General features: G+C 40.6%; 1 long non-coding RNA gene across 1 annotated transcript in view; it reads right to left on the bottom strand.

The window, feature by feature from the left end:
* Positions 1-3020: 3020 nt before the first annotated feature.
* LOC309863030 overlaps positions 3021-26497 on the bottom strand; it is a 29983-nt gene continuing 6506 nt past the window's right edge. Inside the window, exon 3 of the long non-coding RNA XR_014310861.1 lies at positions 3021-3199. This is a non-coding gene — a long non-coding RNA (uncharacterized lncRNA). The remainder of the gene's footprint in view (positions 3200-26497) is intronic.

Genomic DNA, 26497 nt, shown 5'->3' with positions numbered 1-26497 from the left:
CCCAAGACCTCACCAATCCCAGGACACCACAGGCAAGCCACAGTGACTACGGCCAGCAGAACCAACCACATCCGACCCTGACATGGGTCCGAACACATGCGGTGGCACTGAAAGAAAGAAAGAGAAAGGGGGCAGGGGGTGGGAAAAAGAATGGCCCCCTCGAACAGGGATGTCAGTTAGGAAACTAGCCAAGAGCACAATAGACACAAGAAAACATAATGGACATGAAAACCCAGCAGAAAAAAAAAAAATGGCAAAGAAACGTAAGTTGGTGAAAAATAAATGTGATCCAAAAACACAACAAAATATTTTTTAAAAGTTTATTTTACCTAGAATTAATGACAGGAAAACCCCATAAACGTGGCGCAAAATGTTTAATGCCCCATTGAATGCCAACATTATGCCATTCATCTGTCCTTGCAGGTGTATTATTTCTAGTCCCCAGGATGAAAAGAAAAGTCGCTTTCCTCATCTTTTATAGTACTTAAAAATACATATTTCCAGGGCTTTATTGCCAAGGGTCCAGCTTTCTTCCAGAACCCACAATAACTAATCATGTTACTGCCACCAAGTCTAGGAATTGGAATTAATAGTTGGTGGGAGGGTTTGCTTCCATCCTATGAGTGATCTTTGCTTTAACGACCCTTAGAGTTAGTGATTTCTCCTAAATATTTATTTCTCCCTGAGGGAAAGATTTCTCTAAGAACTTTCTCTCTGCCCTAAATATCCACAATTCTTGATCTGTTTTTCTTCTATTTGTCCACTTAGAGTTTTTGCTGGAATCAATTTTATTAATTTCCTTCTGAAAATTAGCAAGTCAGAGTAAATCACAGGAGCTTTTTCCTCTCTACCACGTGAATAAGCCTCCTTCCACTTTCTGGGTTTTTCTCTCAATCCTAGGCAACCAAGACCTACATTGACTCTACATTTACCTCGTTTTTCTCCAGAATGTCTCTTCAAATTAAAAAAAAAAAAAAATTAAATTAAAAAAGAGAGAGACAGAGACAGAAAAAGAAAGGAGGAGAGAAGGAAAAGGTAAAATAAAAAATTGTTTCAATTTACATTGCAAGTAACAGTTACATTCACATCATTTTTCTAAAAGGTGCCTCCTTTAGATTTGGAAGACTTCTGTCATGATAAAGGACATTATCCAGCATTGCCTCTGGATCCCTCTGGCCCACCATCAAATTTACTGCAATGCGGAAACCTTGTGGTCTCACCAGCCTTCTTCAAGGACTCCTATTCAAATTATTGGATTAATTAAGCCACCATCAAAATCCTGTTTCAAAGTCAGTGCCAACCAAGAAATCTGTGGATCCACCAACTCGGGGAGGTCATTCAAACTTTCTGCATCAGCAAGTTCGTCCTCTGCAAAATGAAAGAGCTCGACCAGACTATCTCTGAAATCCTTCTAAGCTGTTATATCCTGCTTGTATACCACTTCTCAACTCAACAGTTTTCATTTGACTTTAAGAGCGCAATATTCAGCTATTATCCAGGGACTCTAGCTCACAATTGAAAAAGTCATAAAAATAAAATAAAATGATAAAGGTTTCCCTAGCCATAGAATCTGTGTTTCCAGAACCCCAAACCTGGAGATTCACTTGGAGACACTCTCTAACGTAGGTTTTCTCATTGGCTGTTCTGGTGGCAGCCGGACTTTTACCGCTTGTTTTCACAACAACCTTGAGACTCCTTAGAGCAAATTGCAATGGGCAAGCATGCTATCCAGTTGGCTGTTAGGAAATCCAGATCTCAGGCCCCAGAGGAAAGTCCAACTCCTTAATTCCAGCCTGATGATGGGAAGGGAGTCATCAGGAGGTTAAGCGACTCAGGCAACGGGACAGAGAAAGCCAGCGTCCGCGACAGGATTCTGGACCCTGAGTGCTCCCCTCTTCCGACAGCGTTCAGTTCCCCCAGCCACACTTCTTCCCTGAATGCTTTTTAATCTGGCATGATCCACAAATAAAGGAAATTGTGGTTTTCACATCATGATCGAGGTTATTTTTCCGCTGTGAATAATAAAAGCAGAGTGACCCATTCGACGCTTCGAAACATTCCCCTTCCAGCCCGCATTGTTTATTCCTCGGGCTTTCAACAGTTTTTATTTCAAGATGTCAGATTTTAACGCGTTTGCATAATTCTGCATTTTATTTCAGGACTCTCTGTCATAACCATTCATTTCCCCCTCACTAGCTAAGCTGCTGAAAAAGAAAACTGTGTTTCGAGGCCAGTCCAATCCTACAAGTTAAACGCTGGCAGGATCCCTCTTCCCTCTCTCCCCTGGGAGGATTAATTTGCTTCTTTTTTATTCTCAAAGTTTTATGATTCCAAATAAAGGATATAATGGTACTATTGAGAGTTGGGGAAATGTGGAAGATAAATAGTCTATGTGGGAACTGCTTAAAATGAGAATCGAAGTTTCGGGAAAGGGGGTGGGAGAAGCAAAGCCGGATTTATCATGTGAGTGTGGCCCATTAATGATAAAGGAAATTTCCTCCTTCTAATGAGTCTTGCCTTTATGGACTGAAGTGAGGGCAAATGACTCCATTTGTGTCATAAATGTAAAGAAGCTGAAATCGTACTCCCAAGAATGTAATACGTTTAATTTTGAAGTTAGGGGAGCAGCCGTTAAAATGTGTGTGTGTTTGTGTGTGTGTGTGTGTGTGTGTGTGTGTGTGTGTGTGTGTGTGTGTGTGTGTGTGTTTTCTGGGCCCTGCAACAAGAAGGAGTCTGGGCTTTTAAACTCGTTTTCATTGCCTGAACACTGACACATTTAAGAAATATTCTAAAATCATCTGCAGGAAACTAATTGACCAAGGGGAGTGATTTGAATAAATTCTTTTGGTCAAGTTCACCCTGATTACCCTCCCAACTAGCGGGGGCTATCTGGGTGATGATCCATTAATACCACTGTTTCAAGATTCGGATCAAAGAACTTTTCTGAAGGGCCCTTTGGAATTTTACAAAATAAATTGGGCAAATGTTATTAACCTCTAGGAGCTTATAATTATGGTCAAAGCAGTAGACATTTATTGACGAAGCACTGTGTGCAAAGTGGAGAAATAGGGCCAACCCGGGCATGATATCTGTCCTCGTGGAGTACACGGGCCATGGACAAGAAGGTGGTCCCCCTCATTAGTGCACCATCACATGCTGAGCTCCGGGTTCCTTCTGTTGCAAACAGTTCACAGCACATCTGAATGGACACAAAAGAACCGAGAGATAAAACACTGATTTTTCTTTTGAGATTATTAATTTAAGTAGGGGTGCTTTTTATTTTTTTTTTATGTTATGTTGTCACCATAGAGTACTTCATTAGTTTTTGATGTAGTGTTCCATGATTCATTGTTTGCATATGACACCCAGTGCTCTGCGCAATATGTGCCCTTCTCAATACCCATCACCAGGCTGACACATCCCCCCACCCCTCGCCTCTGAAACCCTCCGTTTGACTCCTGGAGTCCATAGTCTCTCGTGGTTCAGAAAGGATACAACACTGATTTAATGTACATCCCATCCCATCCACGTTGCTCACGTGCTCTTCTGGCTCCCCCACCTACCTTGAATTGAATCCAATCCCTTAACCATGACATTCAGGGTCCTGCATGCCCTTGGCCTTCCCTAGTTCTTTGATTGGATTTCTCACCAACAGCCCCCATCTCTCCCCAATTTGGTTCATACCCTTACCTCCCTCCAGGCCTCCTGATGTTTGTCAACCAATCCAAACCCAATCCTGTCCTCAGGATGGGGGAGAGGGAGGAGACCACCCCCCACCAAATGGAACATCAGCTTCTGAGCCACAGGGCTCCTCCATACTGTCCCCATCTCAGCTCCCTCCTCCATGATGCATTCCTGGACCACCTAACTTAAACCAGACCCCTCTTCACCTCCATTTTGTCCCTTCACTCCATTCGTTTCACTCTCTCATGGCTTTTATTACTCCCAGAAACATGCATCTTTACTCAATGATTTAGATATTTATTTTCTGTCTTTCCCCTTGCCCTACACAGAATGTCAACTCCACAAGACCTAGGAGTTTTCTAAGTAATTTACTGCAACATTTTTTGCACCAGGGAAGTCAGTGCCAGGCACTCAGTTAACATTACGTGAATTGATCAATCAATGAATCAATGAAGATAAAAAGATCAAAGATAGGTCATTCTTAGCAAGGTACGGGGCAAGGAGCAATGAACAAGACAGGGATGAAGTTCAGGCAGGGAGAGCACAAGGGTACCTGCAGGGAACTAACAGAAATGTGCCTCGGTAGGTAGTTGGTGGTCTCAAAAGCTGCAGTTCAGTTTTCAGACTTTCAGACACATGACTCCTGACAATCAAAGTGGAAGATGGCAAAGGATTCGGGGGGCTCTGTCCCTCAAGATGTACACTGTTGATAAAGTGTATGCATCTCGGCATTATTTTTCTGACACATCCCATAAACATCTGCTGAAATGTTGCTCCCTGCAGCAATAGAGCCTCGATTTCTCATGCCAGAATTTGCAATATTCTTACAGAGAAAAGAGACCCTCAAGATAAATGGAGAGCCCTGAAAAGAACCACTTGTTCCTAAGCACAGATGAGAGAGGTTGCAACTTTAAGATGTGTGGTTTCTGTCCTCTGCACTGTGGCGGGCAAGCCCATCTTTAAGTGTATCCAAAAATGTCAGCTGTCACATTTAAGGGCAGACATCCAGCCCCAGCCAGCCTGCAAAGGTGGGTGTGTTATCAGAAGGCCATCACAGAGCACTTAATGGACCTCCACTCCTAAATAAACATGGCAGGGGGATGTGGGGTGCAGCCTTATGTCCTGATTGTTTGTGTGTTCCTGTCAGACTAGTCAATTTCATTGGCCTGTGACATTACATTGACTTCCTGGAATATGAGATTGTACAGATCTGCCTTCGTGGGTACCAGTGGCTCAAGTGAGAATGGGTTAAGAAATCACAACTCAGAGCCTGTATATAAAGCCCACAGCACAAGGAGATGGCCAGGACGCTGCTTGGGTGCAGGGAGATTTATCTCCCCTGGGTTAGACCATGACCCTGTGCTCCATCACCCCCCTTTCACACCAATAACAATGTTATCTCACTCCCTAAAGGGCCCACCAGATCTTATTTGAGGCCCTTTAAAATCTGGAGCCAGATTATTCTCCAAGAGTCTAAATGACATTTTAATTGCACTGGTCACTCCGAGACACCATGTTAACTCCTTCAGGGGAAAGTGAAGTTTTACAAAGACAGGCTCCATGTGACAGAATCCGGGATCCTGGATCTTGACACTCAAGTCTAAATGCCTGGCTGATCCAAGAGCACTAAATTCATGTCTCCATGGTCCCTCAGCCAGACTGGCTGAGAGGGAAAAAACAATGTGTCTGCACTTGGGATGGAGGACCCCTGCCCCACAGGTGCCCTGGTGTCTGCCATGTTCCAGACTCCTTCCTGGCTTAAGTCTTTGTGCTCTTCACCCCACCTCTTTAGTTTTATCTAATGGTCATTATTTCTTGACATGAGTGAACAAATCAGGTCAAGTTTTAGGTATCACAAGGGGTGATCCTCAGTGTGCTAACATTCTTCCAGTCCAGACACCCTGGATCCATGAGAAACTTTTCAATTCCTATCTACTTTTCTCTCTGTCTATTGTGAAATCCCCACTCCAGACCCCCAGGGTGGCAGCAACAACTAATCAGGTCTTGCCCCAAACATGACATGCCCTGCACCTTCCAATATCTTTGCTCGTGTATCCCCTTCTGCCCACCAGCAAGGAAGGCATCCTTCTCATACTCAGCAGGATCATTGTACCAACCCCAAAGATTTCTCACTTCTGTGGCAACTCCTTATTTAGAGGAAACTCTCTCTCTCTCTATGCCTCTCTCTCTCTCTCTCTCTCTTTAAGATTTTATTTATTTATTTGAGAGAAAGAGTGTGCATGAGCAAAGGGAGAGTCAGAGGGAAAGAGAGAAGTAGACTCCCGCTCAACAAGGAGCCCCAGGCAGGGCTCCATCCTAGGACCCTGGGATCTTGACCTGAGGCAAAGGCAGATGCTACCCAGGCACCCTTAGAGGAGACTTTTTTTAGAGTATCTCTCCTAAAGGAGTGGAAGATGGCCCACTTCTGGTTGGGATCCTGGGTGCCAAGACCCTTTAGACATTGGAAGGATAGGCTCTTTTACTTCCCTTGATCAGCACTGCCTGCGATTTCCTTTCCTGTGCCCTTACTCTCTCTCTGGAAGGCATGCACAAGGTGATGCTGTCTGTGTCTAAGACAGTCAAGACCTTTGCTCCCATTTTTTTCTTGAAACACAGCCTTCAAGCCTATCTCTCTTTGCCCCCATTTCCTAGAGGGCAGTATTTCTCTACTTACAGTAAAAACGAGAGTATGAGCATATGATAAAAGGTATCTCACCCTCTGCTCTCATTAGGGATATAAAAGGGCATGGTGGTGACTTCGGTTCACTGAGGAAAACTCTTCTCCTTTATTTTTTTTTAATTAATTTTTAATTTTTTTATAAACATATATTTTTATCACCAGGGGTACAGGTCTGTGAATCACCAGGTTTACACACTTCACAGCACTCACCCAAGCACATACCCTCCCCAATGTCCATAATCCCACCCCCTTCTCCCAAACCCCCTCCCCCCAGCAACCCTCAGTTTGTTTTGTGAGATTAAGAGTCACTATGGTTTGTCTCCCTCCCAATCCCATCTTGTTTCATTGATTCTTCTCGTACCCACTTAAGCCCCCATGTTGCATCACCACTTCCTCATATCAGGGAGATCATATGATAGTTGTCTTTCTCTGCTTGACTTATTTCACTAAGCATGATACTCTCTAGTTCCATCCAAGTTGTCGCAAATGGCAAGATTTCATTCCTTTTGATGGCTGCATAGTATTCCATTGTGTATATATACCACATCGTCTTGATCCATTCATCTGTTGATGGACATCTAGGTTCTTTCCATAGTTTGGCTATTGTGGACATTGCTGCTATAAACATTCGGGTGCACGTGCCCCTTTGGATCACTACGTTTGTATCTTTAGGGTAAATACCCAATATTGCAATTGCTGGGTCATAGGGCAGTTCTATTTTCAACATTTTGAGGAACCTCCATGTTGTTTTCCAGAGTGGCTGCATCAGCTTGCATTCCCACCAACAGTGTAGGAGGGTTCCCCTTTCTCCGCATCCTCGCCAGCATCTGTCATTTCCTGACTTGTTGATTTTAGCCATTCTGACTGGTGTGAGGTGATATCGCATTGTGGTTTTGATTTGTATTTCCCTGATGCCGAGTGATATGGAGCACTTTTTCATGTGTCTGTTGGCCATCTGGATGTCTTCTTTGCAGAAATGTCTGCTCATGTCCTCTGCCCATTTCTTGATTGGATTATTTGTTCTCTGGGTGTTGAGTTTGCTAAGTTCTTTATAGATTCTGGACACTAGTCCTTTATCTGATATGTCGTTTGCAAATATCTTCTCCCATTCTGTCGGTTGTCTTTTGATTTTGTTAACTGTTTCCTTTGCTGTGCAAAAGCTTTTGATCTTGATGAAGTCCCAATAGTTCATTTTTTCCCTTGCTTCCCTTGCCTTTTGCGTTGTTCCAAGGAAGATGTTGCTGCGACAGAGGTCTAAGAGGTTGCTGCCTGTGTTCTCCTCAAGGATTTTGATGGATTCCTTTCGCACATTGAGGTCCTTCATCCATTTTGAGTCTATTTTTGTGTGTGGTGTAAGGAAATGGTCCAATTTCATTTTTCTGCATGTGGCTGTCCAATTTTCCCAGCACCATTTATTGAAGAGGCTGTCTTTTTTCCATTGGACATTCTTTCCTGCTTTGTCGAAGATTGCCTATGCTACCTAAAGCAATCTACACATTTAACGCAATTCCTATCAAAGTACCATCCATCTTTTTCAAAGAAATGGAACAAATAATGCTAAAATTTATATGGAACCAGGAAAGACCTCGAATAGCCAAAGGGATATTGAAAAAGAAAGCCAACGTTGGTGGCATCACAATTCCGGACTTCAAGCTCTATTACAAAGCTGTCATCATCAAGACAGCATGGTACTGGCACAAAAACAGACACATAGATCAATGGAACAGAATAGAGAGTCCAGAAATAGACCCTCAACTCTACAATCAACTAATCTTCTCCTTTAAAATGAGAAGAAAGTCCCATCCAACTGATACCAAATAGGAAAAGAAAAAAAAATTTAAGGAAACCCCTAAACCCATTTTTAGGAGAAATCTCCCAATATACAGACACTAATTTAAATCTAAAAACATACCAAAAACAAAAACAGAAACAAAAAGGAATGTGGGCCAGTGTGCAGGTGTTGCTTAAGATGGATACTATTAGGGTATGAATTTAAGTTATCATTTCCCGGAATATATGTTAAGATGTTGTATATTTCTCAGATGCCTTAGGTTCTTCAGTCCAAAAGTCTAGAAGATGGTTATCTGAATAATGTGAAACAAATTCTATCTCAGTCTCTCATCTTTACTAATGTGCACTGTGAATTTCTGAGAGGGGGAACAGGGGCAAAGTTTCCTCAATATTAATGACCAGGAGACCCTTTCTCTGAGGACTGGCTCAAGGGACTGCTGAGCCACAGAACAAGCATGGGGAAGCCTGCCTACAGAAACAGGGTCTCAGAAGTTGCCCACACTGCTCAAATTGCAGCCTTAGGCTTGAGGGCACAAAAGAAGCCTTTGTGGTCCTCAGAAGGCTCCATCCAGCTCCTTGAGAGCCTGGACTAAAGTGTAAGGACAAAGCCCTTTCTGGAAATAAAGCATTTACTGGGCCATGCACATCTGCCTCCTTTGCGGGCCTCACAATGTGACCCCAGTAAGTCTTTCCTTACTCGTGTAAGGAACATAACAAACATTAGGTGTGGGGGGGGAGGGGAACAGACATGCAAAGACATACATCTTTTCTTGGAAAACTTTAAGGACAAGAAAGCAGAGGTTCAGACAGAAAAATGAAGCAAGGTAATATCACTGCTTTAAGCAAGGTTAGCGCAGACTGCCTTAGGAATAAAGGAGAAGCACCCATGTTTGAGTATCCAGAAAGACAGGAATAGCTTACCAACTGCTCAAGGGCAGTAGTGTTCCAGGCAGAGAAATGCCATACACATACATCTGTGATTCTCAACCAGATACAATTTTGCTTCCACAGGAGATATATATTTGGCAATATCTGGATACAGTTTTGATTGTAGTAGTGGAGAGGGGTTTGACATGCTATTGGCTTCTAGGGGGCAGAGGCTAGAAATGTTGCTCAGCATCCCACAACCCACAGAGCAGCCCAATGACAAAGATTTATCCATCCTAAATATCAAAATAGTGTCAAGGCTGAGAAGCTCTGCCATGGGCAAAGCACAGGTTAACCCAGGGATCTGCAAGTGTCTGCTCTTGCCAGTTAGGGCTGTGAGAGACCCACCTCCCTCTCCCATCACTCCCAGACTGTAAACTCCTCAAAGGCACTGACTCACCCTTTTGGTGTTTATATTTCCAGGGCCTAGACTATAGTAAGCAGAAAATAAATGAATAAAAGGGGTTTCCCAAGGAGCAAGGATGACAAGAATGATACAGAGAACACAGGTATATAAAGTTCCAGGAGCAGTCAGACACATCCCCATAACATGGCAACTGAAATACCTGAAATGTATTATCTCCAGCTCTAGACAACAGAAGTCTGAAACCAAGGTTTTGGCACAAACCATCCCTCCCAGAAGCTCTGAAGGAGAATCTTTTTCTGTCTCTTCTGGTGAATCCAGATGCTTCTTGGCTTGTGGAAACAGAAGTCCAATCTTGGCATCCATCTTCCCCTGGGACTTCACTGGGCCTTCTCCTCTGTGTCTGCATCTTCTCCTCTTCTCTCTCTTATAAGGACATGTGCCGCTGAATTTAGCATCTTCTCTATTAATCCAAGATGATCTGATCTCAAGATCCTTAACTGAATTACATCTGCAAGGACCTTTTTCCAAATCAGGTTGCATTCACAGCTCCTGGGAGTGTGGACTTGAATGTAGCTTTTGGGAGCAGGAGACACAATTCAAGACACTCTACCAGAGGGTTACATGGCTGAAAGGTGGAACAAGGGAAATGTGCAATGAAAGGGAAGACTGGGTCTTCCACCTGGCTCATAATTTCTCCAAGGATTGGTCACTTCTGATTTCCACTTCAAAAGATGAAACATTAAGAGCATTTCATTTTGACATATAAAAATTTGCATACAGAATATATGAGTATAAAATATTTCCAATTCTAAAAGACACTGTCAAAGAAAAAGCTCTGGGGAATCAACAAAACTCCTCTTAATTCCTATAATGTCCCTCAAATTCAAGTCCCTGAAATTTTCTCTGGGCAAAGATTCCATCTGTGCTGTTGGTGGAAAGCCTCATTTTCCTGGGAGTGGAGAGTAAAATTTGAGAAACTCTCTAAAAAGTTCTAGATGCCAAAAAGTAGCTCAGTTTGAGCCCAGTCCCCAAAATAAGGAACACTGGGCCTCTGTTTTAAAGTTGGCCCTGTCACCTTAAATTATCCCTACTTCTTGCCTTGACACAACCTGGAAATGCTGCTGTTCAGACATGGTTGCATCAGAACTACATCAGTGTGAGAGGGGCATATTTTTAAGTGACAGATCTAAGAAGCCAGTCCTCAGTGCTCTAAGTGAATATATTCTTTTAAAGATGGAAGTGATTCCTGGATTACTTTGTAATCCAGCATTTCTCAGTAACTTATGTAATAAATTCTCTGTGGATATGAAGACCTGGTCTTGGGATAAGCATGGTAATCCTGGAGCCATATTGGATAGCCATTAAGACAAGGGATTAAGGGTGCCTTTGAAAGCAATTCCAAGATCATGTCACCAAACCAAGTATGATTTTAGAGGAGGAGAGATTAATGACCAATTTAACTGAGTTCCCCCTAGACAGCTGATTGGTAAAGATGAGACTCTCCCATTTTCTAGAAATACTCTGGTTCTTTGCTCCTCCAGAAGACGGAGGTTGAGTGGGAAGGTTTTCCACTCTGAATGGCTTTCAATGTAATAATACTTAATACTCCTTTTGGAAACAGTTTCCTCTTTTTCTGAATATTTTCATGGGACTGTAACCCATTTGTACATAAAATTGGTTGAAAGTGACATGTTGAAAAGTCCAGCAAACACTGCAGTGCACTCTATTTTCAAGGAATATAAAATTGGGCTCTGTCTGACACCTTGAGTGCGCTTGTGAAAACAGAATGTCACATTTCAAAGGGTTATTCTTGATAGTTTTTTAAAAAATAAAATAAAATAAAATAAACAGACCTCTCTAGGCAAACAGCCCCTTTGTATTCCAGTTTCCATGGAAATGCGAGCAATTGTACTTTTCATGGCATGGTCTTTTTCACTTGATTTTTAAAGGTCTGGTGTAGGCAGCTGACTTAGAGACCCTCCAAATTCAGGAAATAATCTTTATCAAGACAGCATATGATATTTCAATAGATCCTAAAGATAGTACCCACACTGTAGGCCTAGTTGAAGAAAAGAAGATTTGTAATGGGATACAGTTGGAGAAAGTGGAATTCATTTTTTTCCTGCCCAATACTCTCATGAGTCTCCATTTTATTTAATGTCCTTACTTTGAAAATTCCTTGACTTAAAAGACGAAACATATATTATTTGGAATCTTGCCTATAGAAGAATCCCTTACCTGACACTTACCTGTCCAGGAGGAACAGCTTAACCTCCCTCCCCTTGAGAGCAGGAGGTAGAGCATAGTGCCTCACTTCCATTGAATAGTGTAGAGAGCTATGAAGACAACTTTATAGTGGGGAAAATTGGTGGATATTACTACAAACAAGTGATGGATGTTAATATCCCCAATGGTAACTCATGTTGTCCTCGTGTCCTCCCTGACATGACATGATTAGAATCATACTTCATCTCAATGTGGTTTTGAAACTGACGGTTTTTGAGAGGAGGGGGTGGGAGGGTTAGGTGAGCCTAGTGGTGGGTATTAAAGAGGACACGTATTGCATGGAGCACTAGGTGTAGTGCATAAACAATGAATCTTGGAACACTGAAAAAATAAAATACATTTTTTTAAAAAAGCAGCACACTTCATCTCAGTAGAATTCTTCCCACAAATGCAAACTCCCAATAAAATAATACCAAAAAATAATAATAATAAAATAAAAATAAAAGAAAGAACAAAAAAATCAGATAAACCCTGGGGGACAGCCTATAAAATAACTTGACCAGCAATTTTCAAAGTTGTCAAGATAATAAAAAACAAGGAAAGTGAGAGATTGTCATAGATTAGAGACTAAGGAGACATCGCAATTAAATAAAAGCAATTTCCTGGATTCAATCTTATAATATGAACCAAAAAAAGGCCCTATGATTGGAGGGGGGAAGATGGCAGAGGAGTAGAGGTTTCCAATTCAACTGGTGCCCTAAATTTAGCTGGATATCTACCAAACCATTCTGAACACCCACAAAATCAACCTGAGATGTAAGAATACATATCTGGATCTCCACAAGCAGAATATCTGAAGTCTCAAGGGTGTATCTTATCTGGATTGTGGTTGATATTTTGGACTCTACATCCCCTCAACCACCTCTCAACAAAATGACTAGAAGAAGGAACTCCCAACAAAGAAAAGAACCAGAGACAATCACCTCTCCCAGAGGTGGATATGGATATAAGCAAGATGTTAAGAGAAACACTTCAGGGTAGCAATTATGAAGTCAATAGCTAAGCTTAAGAAAACCATCAGTGACAATATATAAGGGCAGAAATGAGAGCTAATCAGGCCAAACTTAAAAATGCTATGAATGAGATGCAGTCTAAATGAGGCAGAAGAACCAATCAGTGATCTAGAAGATAAACTAATAGAAAGGAATGAACAGGAGGAGGTCTAGGACAAACATCTTAAAATCTATGAGAACAGACTTGGAGAGATTAATGACACCATGAAAGGTTCCAATATCAGAATCATTGGGATCCCTGAGGGGATGGAGAGAGGGAGAGAGAGAGGACTAGAAGGTATATTTGAGCAAATCATATCTGAAAACTTCTCTAATCTGGGAAATGAAACAACCATTCATGTCCAAGAGGCAGAGAGGACCCCTTCCAAGATCAAGGAGAACATACCAACATCCCAACATATAATAGTAAAACTCACAAATCTTAGAACCAAAGAAGCCATCCTGAGAGCAGCTGGGGGCGGGGAGGAGACATTTCTTACAAACAGAGAGAGGAATATCAGAATAACTTTAGACCTATAAACAGAAACCTGGAAAGCCAGGAAGGGCTGGCAAGACATATTCAGTGTACTAAATAATAAGAACATGCAACCTAGAATACCTTATCCAGAAAGGCTCTCATTTAGAATGGATGGAGAGGTAAAGAGCTTCCAGAACCTGCAGAAACCGAAAGAATTTGTGACAACCAAGCCAGCCCTACAAGAAACACTAAGTGGGATTCTATAATAGAAGAAAGACCCCAAAAGTAATATAGATCAGAAATCTACAAAGAAAATCCATAGAAACAGGGACTATTCAGGCAATAGGATGACAATAAATAAATATCTTTCAGTAGTAACTCAATGTGAATGGCCTAAATGCTCCCATTAAAAGATACAAGGTTGCAGATTGGATACAAAGATAGGACCCATCCTTATGCTGTCTACAAGAGACTCATTTTGACCCTAAAGTCACCTCCAGAATAAAAGTGAGGGGATGGAGAACTATTTATCATGTCAATGGACATCAAAAGAAAGCTGGTGTCACAATTCTTACATCAGACAAACTAGAATTTAAAATAAAGACTTTAATAAGAGATCCAGAGGGACACTATATCACTCTTAAAGGGTATATCCAACAAGAAAATCTAGCAATTGTAAATATCTATGCCCCCAACATGGGAGCAGCCAAATACATAAGCCAGCTGTTAACCAAAATAAAGAATCAGAGTGACAATAATAAATTAATAGTAGGAGATTTTAACACTTCACTCTCAGTATTAGACAGATCATCTAAACAAAATTCAACTAAAAAACAAGCTTTGAATGACATATTGGATCAAATGGACTTCATAGATATATACAGGACATTCCACCCTAAAACAACAGAATACTCATTCTGTTCTAATACACATGGAACTTTCTTCAAAACAGACCACATACTGGGTCACAAATCAGATTTCAGCCAATACTGAAAGATAGAGATTATTCTCTGCATGTTATCAGACCACAATGCCTTGAAACTGGAACTCAGTCACAAGAAAGAGTTGGGAAGGAATTCAAACACTTGGAAGTTAAAAAGAATCCTGCTAAAGAATGATTGGATCAACCAGGAAATTAAAGAACTTAAACAATTCATGGAAACTAATGAGAATGAAAATACTCAGTCCAAAACCCATGAAATACTGCAAAGGCAGTTCTATGAGGAAATACATAGCTTTCCAAGCCTCTCTTAGAAAATTAGAAAAATCCCAAATGCACCAGCTAACCTTACACCTAAAGGAGCTGGAGAAAGAACAGCAAATAAAACCTAAACCAAGCAAGAGAAGAGAAATAATAAAGATTAGAGCAGAGATCAATGAAATAGAAACCAGAAAAACAGTAGAACAGATCAATGAAAATAGAAGCTGGTTCTTTGAAAGAATTAATAAGATTGATAAACCACTGGCCAATCTTAATCAAAAGAAAACAGAAAGGACCCAAATTAATAAAATCATGAATGAAAGGGGGAAGATCATGACTAACACCAAGGAAATAGAAACAGTTATTAAAAATTATTACCAGCAAATGTCCGCCAATTAAGCAATCTGGAATAAATGGAAGACTTCCTGGAAACTTCCTTACAAACTAACGAGACTGAAACAGAAATAAATAGACAATCTGAATAGACCAATAACAAGTAATGAAATTGAAGCAGTAATCAAAAACCTCCCAAAAACAGAAGTCCAGGGCCAAATGGCTTCCCAGGGGAATTCTACCAAACATTTAAAGAAGAAATAATACCTATTTCACTGAAGCTGTTTCAAAAACTAGAAACAGAAGGAATTCTTCCAAACTCTATGAAGCCAGCATTACCTTGATCCCAAAACCAGGCAAAGACCCCATCAAAAAGGAGAATTATAAACCAATATCCCTGATGAACATGGATAACAAAATACTGAACAAGATCCTAGCTAATAGGATTAAACAGTACATTAAAAGGATTATACAACACAACCAAGTGGTATTTATTCCTGGGATGCAAGGGTGGTTCAATATTCACAAATCTCTCAGTGTCATAGAGCACATTAATAAAAGAAAAGACAAGAACCATATGATTCTCCCAATTGATTCAGAAAAAGCACTTGACAAATTCCAACATCCATTCTTGATTAAAACTCTTCAGAGTATAGAGATAGAAGGAACATTCCTCAGTATCGTAAAAACCATCTATGAAAAGCCCACAGGGGTTTAAAAATGAAGAAAAGCTGAGAGATTTCCTTTTAAGGTTAGGATCACAAAAGGAATGTCCACACTCACCACTATTGTTCAACATAGTGCTAGAAGTCCTAGCCTCAGAAATCAGGCAACAAAAAGAAATAAAAGACATCCAAATTGGCAAAAAAAGAAAAACTCTCTCTTCACAGATGACATGATATTTTATGTGGAAAACCCAAAAGACTACCCCCAAATTACTTGGACTCACACAGCAATTCAGCAATATGGCAGAATACAGAATCAATGTACAGAAAATCAGTTGCTTTTCTATACATTATTGGTAAACAGAGAAATTAAGGAATTGATTCCATTCACAATAACAACAAAAACCATAAGATACCTTTACACTTTCAGTACCATCCCTATTAAAATACCATTGGCATTTTTCAAAAAGATGGAACCAATAATCCTAAAATCTGTATGAAACCAGAAAGACCAAATCACCAAAGGAATGATAAAAAGGAAAAACAAAGCTGGGGGCATCACTCTGCCTTACTTCAAGCTATATTACAAAGCTTTGCTCACCAAGACAGCATGGTATTGGGGAAAGAAAAAAAAAAAAAAAAAAAAAACAGACACATAGACCAAAGGAACAGAATAGAGAGCCCAGATGTGGATCCTCAACTCTACAGTCAACTAATCTTTTAGAAATCAGGAAAAAATATCCAATGGTAAAAAGACAGTCTCTTCAATAAGGGGAGCTGGAAAAACTGGACAATTACATATAGAAAACTGGACATTCCCTTATACCACACACAAAGATAAACTCTAAATAGATGAAAGCCCTCAGTGTAAAACAGGAATTCATCAAAATCCTAGAGGAGAACATAGGCAGCAACCTCTTGGACATCGGCCACAGCAGCTTCTTTTAAGACACGTCTCCAAAGGCAAGGGAAACAAAAATGAAAATGAACTCTTGGGACAAGATAAAAAGCTTCTGCATAGCAAAGGAAGCAGTCAACAAAACAAATAGACAACCCACGGAATGGGAGAAGATATTTGCAAATGACACTACAGATAAAGGACTGATATCCAAGATCTATAAAGAACATCTCAAACTCAGCACTCAAAAAAACAAATAATGCAGTCAAAAAATAGGCAGAAGATATGAACAGACAGTTCTCCAAAGACATGCAAATGGTTAACAGACACAGGAAAAAATGCTCAACATCACTAGCCATCAAGGAAATACAAATCAGAACCATGATGAGATACCACCTTCCACCAATTAGAATGGCAAAAATTAACAGGAAACAACAAATGTTGGTGAGAACGTGGAGAAAAGGGAACCTCTTACACTGTTCATGGGAATGCAGGCTGGTACAGGCATTCTGGAAAACAGTATGGAGGTTCCTCAGAAAGTTGAAAATAGAGCTAACCTATGATCCAGCAATTGCACTACTAAGTATTTACCCGCAAAGATACAGATGTAGTGAAAAGAAGGGACACATGCACCGCAAGGTTCATAACAGCAATGTCCACAATAGCCAAACTGTGGAAAGAGCCAAGATGCCCTTCCTGTTTTGTTCGTTTTTGCCATTCTAATAGGTGGAAGGTGGTATCTCATCATGGTTCTGATTTGTATTTCCTTTATGGCTAGTGATGTTGAGCATTTTCTCATGTATCTGTTAACCATTTGCATGTCTTCTTTGGCGAACTGTCTGTTCAACAGATAAAGAAGATGTGGTCCATATATACAATGGAATATTACTCAGCCATCAGAAAGGATGAATACCCACCATTTGCATGGACATGGATGGAACTGGAGAGGATTATGTTAAGTGATGTAAGTCAAGCAGAGAAAGACAATTATCATATGGTTTCACTCATGTGTGGAACATGAGCAATAATAGTACAGAGGACCATAAGGGAAGAGGGAAATCTGAAGGGAGAAATGAAAGAGGGAGAAGAACAGTGAGAGACTATGGACCCCTGGAAATAAACTGAGGGCTTCAGAGGGGAGGGGGTAAGGGAATGGGGTGATTGGGTGATGGGTATTATGGAGGGCACATGCTGTGATGTGCACTGGGTATTATATGTAACTAATGAATCATTGAACACTATATCAAAAACTAATGATGTACTATACAGTGACTAAATAATAAAAAAAGAGAAGTCCCTGTGAGAAACTAGTAAATTCCAAATAAAATCTGTAGTTTATTGAATAGAATGGTATCAATGGGAATTATTCAACAACTGAACCATGCCTACCTATTCAAGATAAGGGAAAACAGGTAAGGAGCATACTCTCCTATAAATGTAAAATTATTTTAAAATTTAAAAGAACATCTTAAAAATAAAACAATTTAGCACACTTTCAAGATTAAAAAGAAAAAGAACAAAAAAAAATTAAAAATAAAAGAAAGTGCCATACTTTTGTATGATGAAATAGACTCATTTCAAGATGATGTAACTGAGATAGAATTAGAAAAGCAGAGAACTTAAAAGAGAGAAAAGAAAAGTAGGCAATAAATACAAAGGCATAGACAATGAAGCTGGATAGATGGGTCCAGATCTTAAAGGAAAAAAAATTGTATTGGTAAAGAATCCAGAACCAACAGGGAGATTATTTTCTATTGCCCACGACACGGGTCCTTAAACTATGATTGGAATTACGATCTTTGAGAAAGCTTTGAAAGCATCTAGATTTCTGGGGCCCACTTCCTCAATTCTAAATCAATGGATATAAGGTAGGATCAAGTCACACACATTTCGCAGAAACATGCTTGCCTTTCTGTGGTAAAGTACACAGACTCTGAAAGAAATGGAGTCTCTATCCACAACCTTTGAATCTTGGCTGGTAATGAACTTTAACCAACAGAATGCAATAGAAGTGATTCTGTGTAACTGTGATGATTAATTTTATGCATCAAATTAAATGGACCTTTATCTGATGACCAAAATCTTTGTAAGATGTAAAGGAGAAGACACACAGAGGAGGAAATGTGAAGACAAAGCAGAGATCTGGCTACAAACCAAGGAATACCAACACCAGAAGCTAGAAGAGGAAAGGAATTGATTATTCCTTAGAACCTCTGGAGGGAATATGGTCCTGTGGCGACCCAGATTTCAGATTTCTGGTCTCCAGAACTGTGAGAGAATAAGTAAGTCTATTGTTTTAAGACACCAGGTTTGTGGTAATTTGTTACTGTCATCATAGGAAACTGTTAAGAAAGAAACAACAGGCCCCAAATAGAAAGTCATTTGCTCCCCATAGCAACAGAGAAAAACTGACAGTTTCAACCTCTCCCAGGAATGAGACCTTTTAACATTCATCCTGGGAGCAAATGGGTAGCTCAGTCATTAAGCGTCTGCCTTTGGCTCAGGTCATGATCCCAGGGTCCTGGGATCAAGCCCCGCATTGGGCTCACTGCTCGGTGGGAAGCCTGCTTCTCCTACTCTCACTCCCCCTGCTTGTCCTCGCTCACTGTCTCTCTCTGTCAAATAAATAAATAAAATCTTAAAAAAAAAAAATTCAACCTGAAATTTCCTGATCAGCACTGGTGAGGTCATCTGCACGTTATAAACCATCCTACCCTTCTCTTATCTCTGCCCCCTAAAAGATGACCTGGCCTGAAATTATGCTGGCTTTTCTTTTGCTAGTAACATCCTTGTCCCACCCTCCTGTCTAAAAACCTTCCATTTTGTACAACTCCTCAGATCAGCTACTTGCTGGGTGGTATGCTGAGCCGTTCTTGAATCACTTAATAAAGCCAATTAGATCTTCAAATTTACTGACTTGAATTTTGCTTTGTAACATAATGCAAACCCAAAGAGAAACATGAGCAAGATAGAAGAAGGAGGAGAAAATAGATCCTTCTATTAGAGAAATACAAGTCCCGTGATGACTGAAAAATGGAGCTCCGAGTAGGAATTAGAAAGGGAAGAGTCAGTTTGGGTAGGAGGAGCCAACAGTGCGAGAAGTCTTCAGGGCCACCAGGGGGAGTTTGGACTTACCTGAAGACAGCTACATGCCACGTCACAGAAGACACAGGAGGGTGTAAGCACAAAGGCCTCAGGAAGAATCACTAGAAACCGAGCATCGCCCTCAGTCTGATATACTCACTGAATCAGACATTAAGTGAAGAGCTTACCGACTAATGAGGAAGATGGATGTTAATAAAACAATAACACCAGGGAATGCACAGTGGCAGGGTGAAATAAGCCCTCTGAAAAGAATTGGTATTTGTGAGTTTCCCATCGGCCCTGAACCAGAGTGCAATACAGGGCCTCCCTGAGGAGTTTTACCACCATGTAGAGACACATCGCATGTTTTTTCTTTTAAAAACAAACACTAAGGAGGGTGTGATATTGTGACTTATTAGAAGAAATATATATATTTTGTCTTCATTCCCATTTCTGGCACAGGGCTCCTAAAGCCCTTGCAATTTCCTAAGTGATGACAGCAATAGAGGGGCCTTTTGTTACATTAATGAGTGACTTCTGGACCCCACCTAAGGATGGTCACTGGCTGCCAGGGGAACCAACAATGTGACTAGGGGGGTGGAATTTGTATTCCCACCCTGCTGACCTCCAGGGAGGGGAGAGCAGCTGGAGGTTGAATCAATCACAAATGGTCGAAGTTATAATCAGTTCTGTCTGTGTAATGAAGCTCCCCATAAAATCCCAAAAGGACTGGGTTTGGAGAGTTTCCAGATTGGTGAACCAGAATGCATCTGTGTGCCATTGTGCCAGGCCCCAAATTCCACCAGGACAGAAGCTCTTTGACTGAGGGGATCACATTATGTATCTCTTCATCTGGCTATTGATTCATATCTTTTGTAAAAAACAATTCATCTAGTGAGGAAACAGTTTTCCTGACTTCTATGAGCCATTCAAGCAAATTAATTGAGGCCCTGGAGGGGTACATAACTATGCCTGATATGCAGCCAATCAGTCAGAAACACTGGGAACTTCCTGGACTTGTGACTGGCATCTCAGTGAGGACAGTCTTGTGGGACGAAGCCCTTGCCCTGGAGAATCCAACGCTGTCTCCAGGTAAATGATGTTGGAAAGGAGTTGAATAGTAAAACACCCACCTGGAGTCAGAGAATTGCTTACAGGCCTAGGAAGACCCACACTAATCCTTTGGGATCGGGTACAGATCCTTCAGATAAAATTATCCTTTTCAGATGAAAAGGACCACAGTATATTTAAGGATGAACAATTTTAAAACCAGAATTCTAATGGGTTTTTTGGCAAGTTTATTTATTTATTTATTTATTTGCTGTGTTATGTTAGTCACCATACAGTACATCATTAGTTTTTGATGTAGTGTTCCATGATTCACTGTTTGTGTATAACACCCAATGTTCCATGCAATCTGTATACTCCTTAACACTCATCACCAAGCTCACCCTCCTCATTCCCCCGCCTTCTAAAACCCTCTGTTTGTTTCCCGGAGTCCCAAGTCTCTCATGGTTCATCTCCCACTCCGATTTCTGCCCCCCTTCATTTTTCTCTTCTCCTAATGTCCTCCATGCTATTCCTTATGTTCCACAAGTAAATGAAACCATATGATAATTGACTTTCTCTGTTTGACTTATTTCACTCAGCATAATCTCCTCCAGTCCCACCCACGTTGATGCAAAAGTTGGGTATTCATCCTTTCTGATGACTCAGTAATATTTCATTGTGTATATAGACCACATCTTCTTTATTCATTCATCTGTTGAAGGGCATCTTGGCTCTTTCCACAGTTTGGCAGTTGTGGACATTGCTGCTATGAACATTGGGATACATATGGCCCTTCTTTTCACTACATCTGTATCTTTGGGGTAAATATCCAGTAGTGCAATTACAGGGTCATAGGGTAGCTAGCTCTATTTTTAAATTTTTGAGGAACCTCCACACTGTTTTCCAAAGTGGCTGCACCAATTTGCACTCCCACCAACAGAGTAAGAGTGTTCCCCTTTCTCCACAACTTCTCCAGCATTTGTTGTTTCTTGCCTTGTCAATTTTTGCCTTCTAACTGGTATAAGGTCGTATCTCAATGTGTTTTTTATTTGAATTTCCCTGATGGCTATGATGATGAACAATTTTTCATGTGTCTCTTAGCCATTTTTATGTCTTCTTTGGAGAAGTGTCTGCTTGTGTCTTCTGCCCATTATGTTACTTGATTGTCTGTTTTTTGGGTGTTGAGTTTGAGAAGTTCTTTATAGATCTTGGATATAAGCTCTTTATCTGTAGTGTCATTTGCAAATATCTTCTCCCATTCCATGGGTTGTCTTTTTGTTTTGTTGACTGCTTCCTTTTCTGTGCAGAAGCTTTGTATCTTGATGAAGTCCCAAGAGTTCATTTTCATTTTTGTTCCCCTTGCCTTTGGAGACGTGTCTTAAAAGCTAATGCTGTGACCGATGTGGAAGAGGTTACTGCCTATGTTCTCCTCTAGGATTTTGATGAATTCCTGTTTTACATTGAGGTCTTTCATCTATTTAGAGTTTATCTTTATGTGTGGTGTAAGAGAATATCCCAGTTTCATTCTTTTGTACAGAGCTGTCCAACTTTCTCAGCACCATTTATTAAAGAGACTTTTTTCCATTGGATATTTTTTCCTGATTTGTTGAAGATTATTTGACCATAGAATAGGGGATCCATATCTGGGATCTCTATTCTGTTCCATGGGTCTATGTGTCTGTTTTTGTGCTAGTACCATGCTATCTTGGTGATCACACTATATTACAAAGCTGTGATAACCAGGATTCTATTTTTAAAACCACACTGTTGCACACTTGCAGTTAGTAAGCTCCATGGTGATATCTGCATTATTAAACAGTACCATATTATTCTATAAAATGGGAAATTCAAGGTTTAGTTTCACTGAGAAACTGTATCTTCCCAACTCCTAACCAGTAGGTACTAGGCCTGCCACAATAATAATAATGAAAGTTCAGTTGCCACTCAGTGAATCTGACCCTGAAAACATGTGAAATGAGGAAAGTCTTCTGTATTGAAATAATCTGGCCCCAACATTCTCTTGATTTGAGGTACCAGGTAATTTTCCATGCAGATTTGTCCTGAAAATCCAAAGGAAAAGTTCAAACAGGGACACGGTGTCTTTTTGGCCTAACCCTGCATGGATAGTTGCCTCAACCATACATTTTTTTATTGTCCAGTTAAGTTTTGAGTAATTCAGCTGATGGGATTTTCAGCCCTGCCCATGAGCTGTGACTCATTCCACCATCAAATTAACAGCTCTTTTGGAAAATGTTTTTTCATGACTTGGCCAAAACTCCCATGGCTTAATTTCATCCCCTTTCTTCCCAGAGAAATTCTTTGAACAAGTCCAATGATTGCACACTTCAGAAGAGCCTTTATGTCTAGCCATGCAAATGCCTGACGAACCTATCGATTTCAGCTTCCCTCAGCACCACTAGGCTGATGCCTTCACCTTCCCTCCCTATCTGCATATCAACTCTTTCTCTGTTGCTAAAGCAGATTTACAGTATCTTGAAACATCGATTCACGTGATTATAAGTTATTTTGCAGAAGGAAAAGATGCAAGGAAGGGCAAGTCAGGATGCCTACACTCTCCCTTTGTCCCTTTAAGAACAGTCAGATGTTAGCCAAAGTGCTTTCCCTCTGGGATTCTTCATCTATAAGATTGCTGAGACCAGAATAAATAACATTACAGTCATGACATTCTACCTCCAAAACTGAAGAGCTCGGTCTACTCAGATCAATATGAAACTATAAAAAGATTGTTTCCCAAAGTCAAGCAACAGGTGTTGCATAATACCAGGTTGAGTAAGAACACTTAGATGCAGAGATACAGGGTGCAGGGCACTAGATACAAAGGATGTGTGCATAGCGCATTAGGCAACAATTTTCTCAGTAATGGTGCCTAACAAGCCAACCCAAAAATAAGTGGCTACCATCAATATGGATGGAACCACAGCTGGAGCAACTCTGCTTTGTGCCTTGGGTGAGCTGGATTTAGCTGCAGGTAATATTCAGGTGATGTTCAGGCCTAGTATACCTCTCTCATGCACGTAGGGCATTCTCTTCCCATGGTGGCTACTGGAGCCCAGAGCCAAGCCAAACTACATAAAAACATTTAAAGTCTCTGCTTATATTTTGTCCTCTAACATTTCATTGGCCAAAATACACCATTTGTCGAAGTTCAAAATCCAAGGGGTTAATCAGTCTACTCTGCCCACAATTGGAGAGGAGAAAAGTGAATATTGCTGAATGATCATTCAAACCATCACATACAGCTCTCCATATATGTATGTGTGTGTGTGTGTGTGTGTGTGTGTGTATGCATTGATTTGACTTCAAAATCAAATAAGACCAGTTTCTGGAATGCACATTTTTTGGAGAAAAAGAAAGTCTTTAAGAGCTAATTAACTATCTTACAATTTTCATGTGACTAGGGATAATTACATAATAAAAGAATCTGATGAGAACTGACTCTGTGCCCGGCTCCACTCTGGGTTCTTTTCATTTGTTCACTTATTTAAAGGAACTATCATTTAAATATCTCAGATTGATCTCTTACCTCATGCCAAATACCCTGAACAGAATGGATCCTAAGATATATATATATATATATATGAATGTATATATAAGGGGCACCTGGGTGGCTCAGTGGTTTGGGCTGCTGCCTTCGGCTCGGGTCATGATCTCAGGGTCCTGGGATCGAGCCCTGCATTGGGCTCTCTGCTCCACAGGAAGCCTGCTTCTCTCTCTCTCTCTCTCTCTCTCTCTCTCTCTGCCTGCCTCTCTGCCTACTTGTGATCTCTGTCTGTCAAATAAATAAATAAAATCTTAAAAAAAAAGAATGTATATATAAGATCTATATCTATATCTATAGATAGATAGATATCTGATTCAAAGCATTCAAAATGTTGGTCTAAAAACATTTTTCATTATTTGATCAGTTTAATCAGGGTTTACTAAATATCTCTAAGTCTCAGTTTTCCCAACAAAGCCTAAAATAAAATTTTATTAATCATATGTTACAGATCAGGATAGTGAAGATTTGAAAAGATTGAATGCTGAAAAATAAAGGGAGCAAAGATATGAACCCAGATACACCTGATGCCAAAGCCTATGGCTTTCCCACCATGCCATTATCCTGAGGTAACACTGAAAGCATGCCATAGTAAGTATTTAATTAAAGTTTATAGAATAAAGAAAGAAGGGAGGGAAAAAGAATGAAGGAAGGAAGGAGGATTAGGGAGGGGAGGGCACGGGAGAAGAAAGGGAGGAAAGGAAGGAAGGAATAACCTCCCAAAATAGGAAAACCAACATACTTGAAGCACATACATAATAATATCCACTAACTTTGAGCTGTAAACAAAAGAAAAGCAAAATTTTATTTTCCCAAAGTTGAATGGTCCATTGGTAAATTCCTTCATTCATTAAATGAACTGTGCTGCATCTTGACACGAGAGAACAGGGGGTGGGAGAGCAGGTTCTGCCTGTAACCTACTCTAGGAATCCAACAGGGAGAGAGGTCTCAAGAGCATGTAAAACCCGCATCTGGCTTAGAGGCTTATCAGGCTCACCATTTTCTACAACTGGCCCTGCAGCCCCATTTCGCAAGCATGATGCTCAAGTTCCTACACAGTTTGCTCCCAACTTCCTATCTGCATCCCCTCCTAGGCCCCATGATCTATCAGCGCTCAGCTTCTCACCATTCCCAGAATTTGTGTCTTTCCCAGGCTCTGGGCCTTGCACCTCCCCTTTCCTCTGCTTGGAATTCAACCCATTTCCTCCCCTGGTGGGCTTTTTCTTATCCTTCAGTCTCCAACCTAATTATGGGCTCCTCTGTGACACTATCCTCAGATGTCTCTCTGAGACTCAGTTCTTCCCTTCGCTGTGGTCTCAGGTCCTATAAATGCCTCCATTATAGCAGGTATCACAGGGCAGAGGATCACTGATCTACATGCCTTTTCCACCACTAATTTTTTTTTTGAGATGTTTATTTTCAGTTTTTATTGTTTTTTCATTTTTTGTTGCATTTTTTCCTTTTTTTAAAATAAATTTAATTTCTTTTCAGTGTAACAGAATTCATTGTTTATGCACCACACCCAGTGTGCCATGCAATACGTGCCCTCCATAATACCCACCACCAGGGTACCCCCAACTCCCACCCCCGACACCTTCAAAACCCTCAGATTGTTTTTCAAAGTCCATGGTCTCTCATGGTTCATCTCCCCCTCCAATTTCTCTCAACTCCCTTCTCCTCTCCATCTCCCCATGTCCTTCGTGTTACTTGTTATGCTCTACAAATAAGTGAAGCCATATGATAATTGACTTTCTCTGCTTGACATATTTCACTCAGCACTGATTTTTGAGCTCTCCTCAAACAGGAAGTATTTTAGGCACCTTTGTTAGTACCCCACTGTGCTTAGCCTAAAACCTGGCAGATTATACTGCTTTGCCTTAGTAAGACTTTAATCAGTACCTTCCCCCACCTCCTCCTCAGCAACTGGGTCAAGCAAACCTATATTGGAGAAGAAATGAGATGTGTTTTTGTTAACACCCAAAAGTGGAGCCACGCAATGATGAGAACTTTGACTTATTTGTGTGGCTTGTTCCTACCCTTCCTTCAACATTCACCTCCTCCACAAAGCCTTCTGCAGACCAGGGTAGAATCTGTGCACACCCTGCCCAATGGGTCAGGACCGGTTACAAGCCACCTACAGAACCGTGTACAGTGGACTCTTGAACAACACGAGGGTTAAAGATGCTGAACCCCGTGCAGTCAAAAATCCATGTAGAACTTTTGACTCCCCCCTAATTTTACTAATAGTGAGAACCACAAAAGATTACTTTTTACTTCTATATACAATTTGCTGGAGAGAGGAAGCGCTCAGTGGAGGTGATTAGCATCACAGGTGTTTGAAGTTGATGCTTGTAACATGTGAGCTTACTGCAGTAGCAACAGGAGGTGGCTACAAAATTGTTACAAGAGTACAGTGCATATTACAATTAATTTTATGCATTTATGGTTTAATACTGTGTCTTTACATTTGCTTACATTTCTCTCTAATGAGAACGGTTCCAT

This window comes from Mustela nivalis, assembly GCF_964662115.1.
Source record: "Mustela nivalis genome assembly, chromosome: 4".
NCBI lineage: Eukaryota > Metazoa > Chordata > Mammalia > Carnivora > Mustelidae > Mustela > Mustela nivalis.
This window is presented reverse-complemented; position numbering and strand designations above follow the sequence as displayed.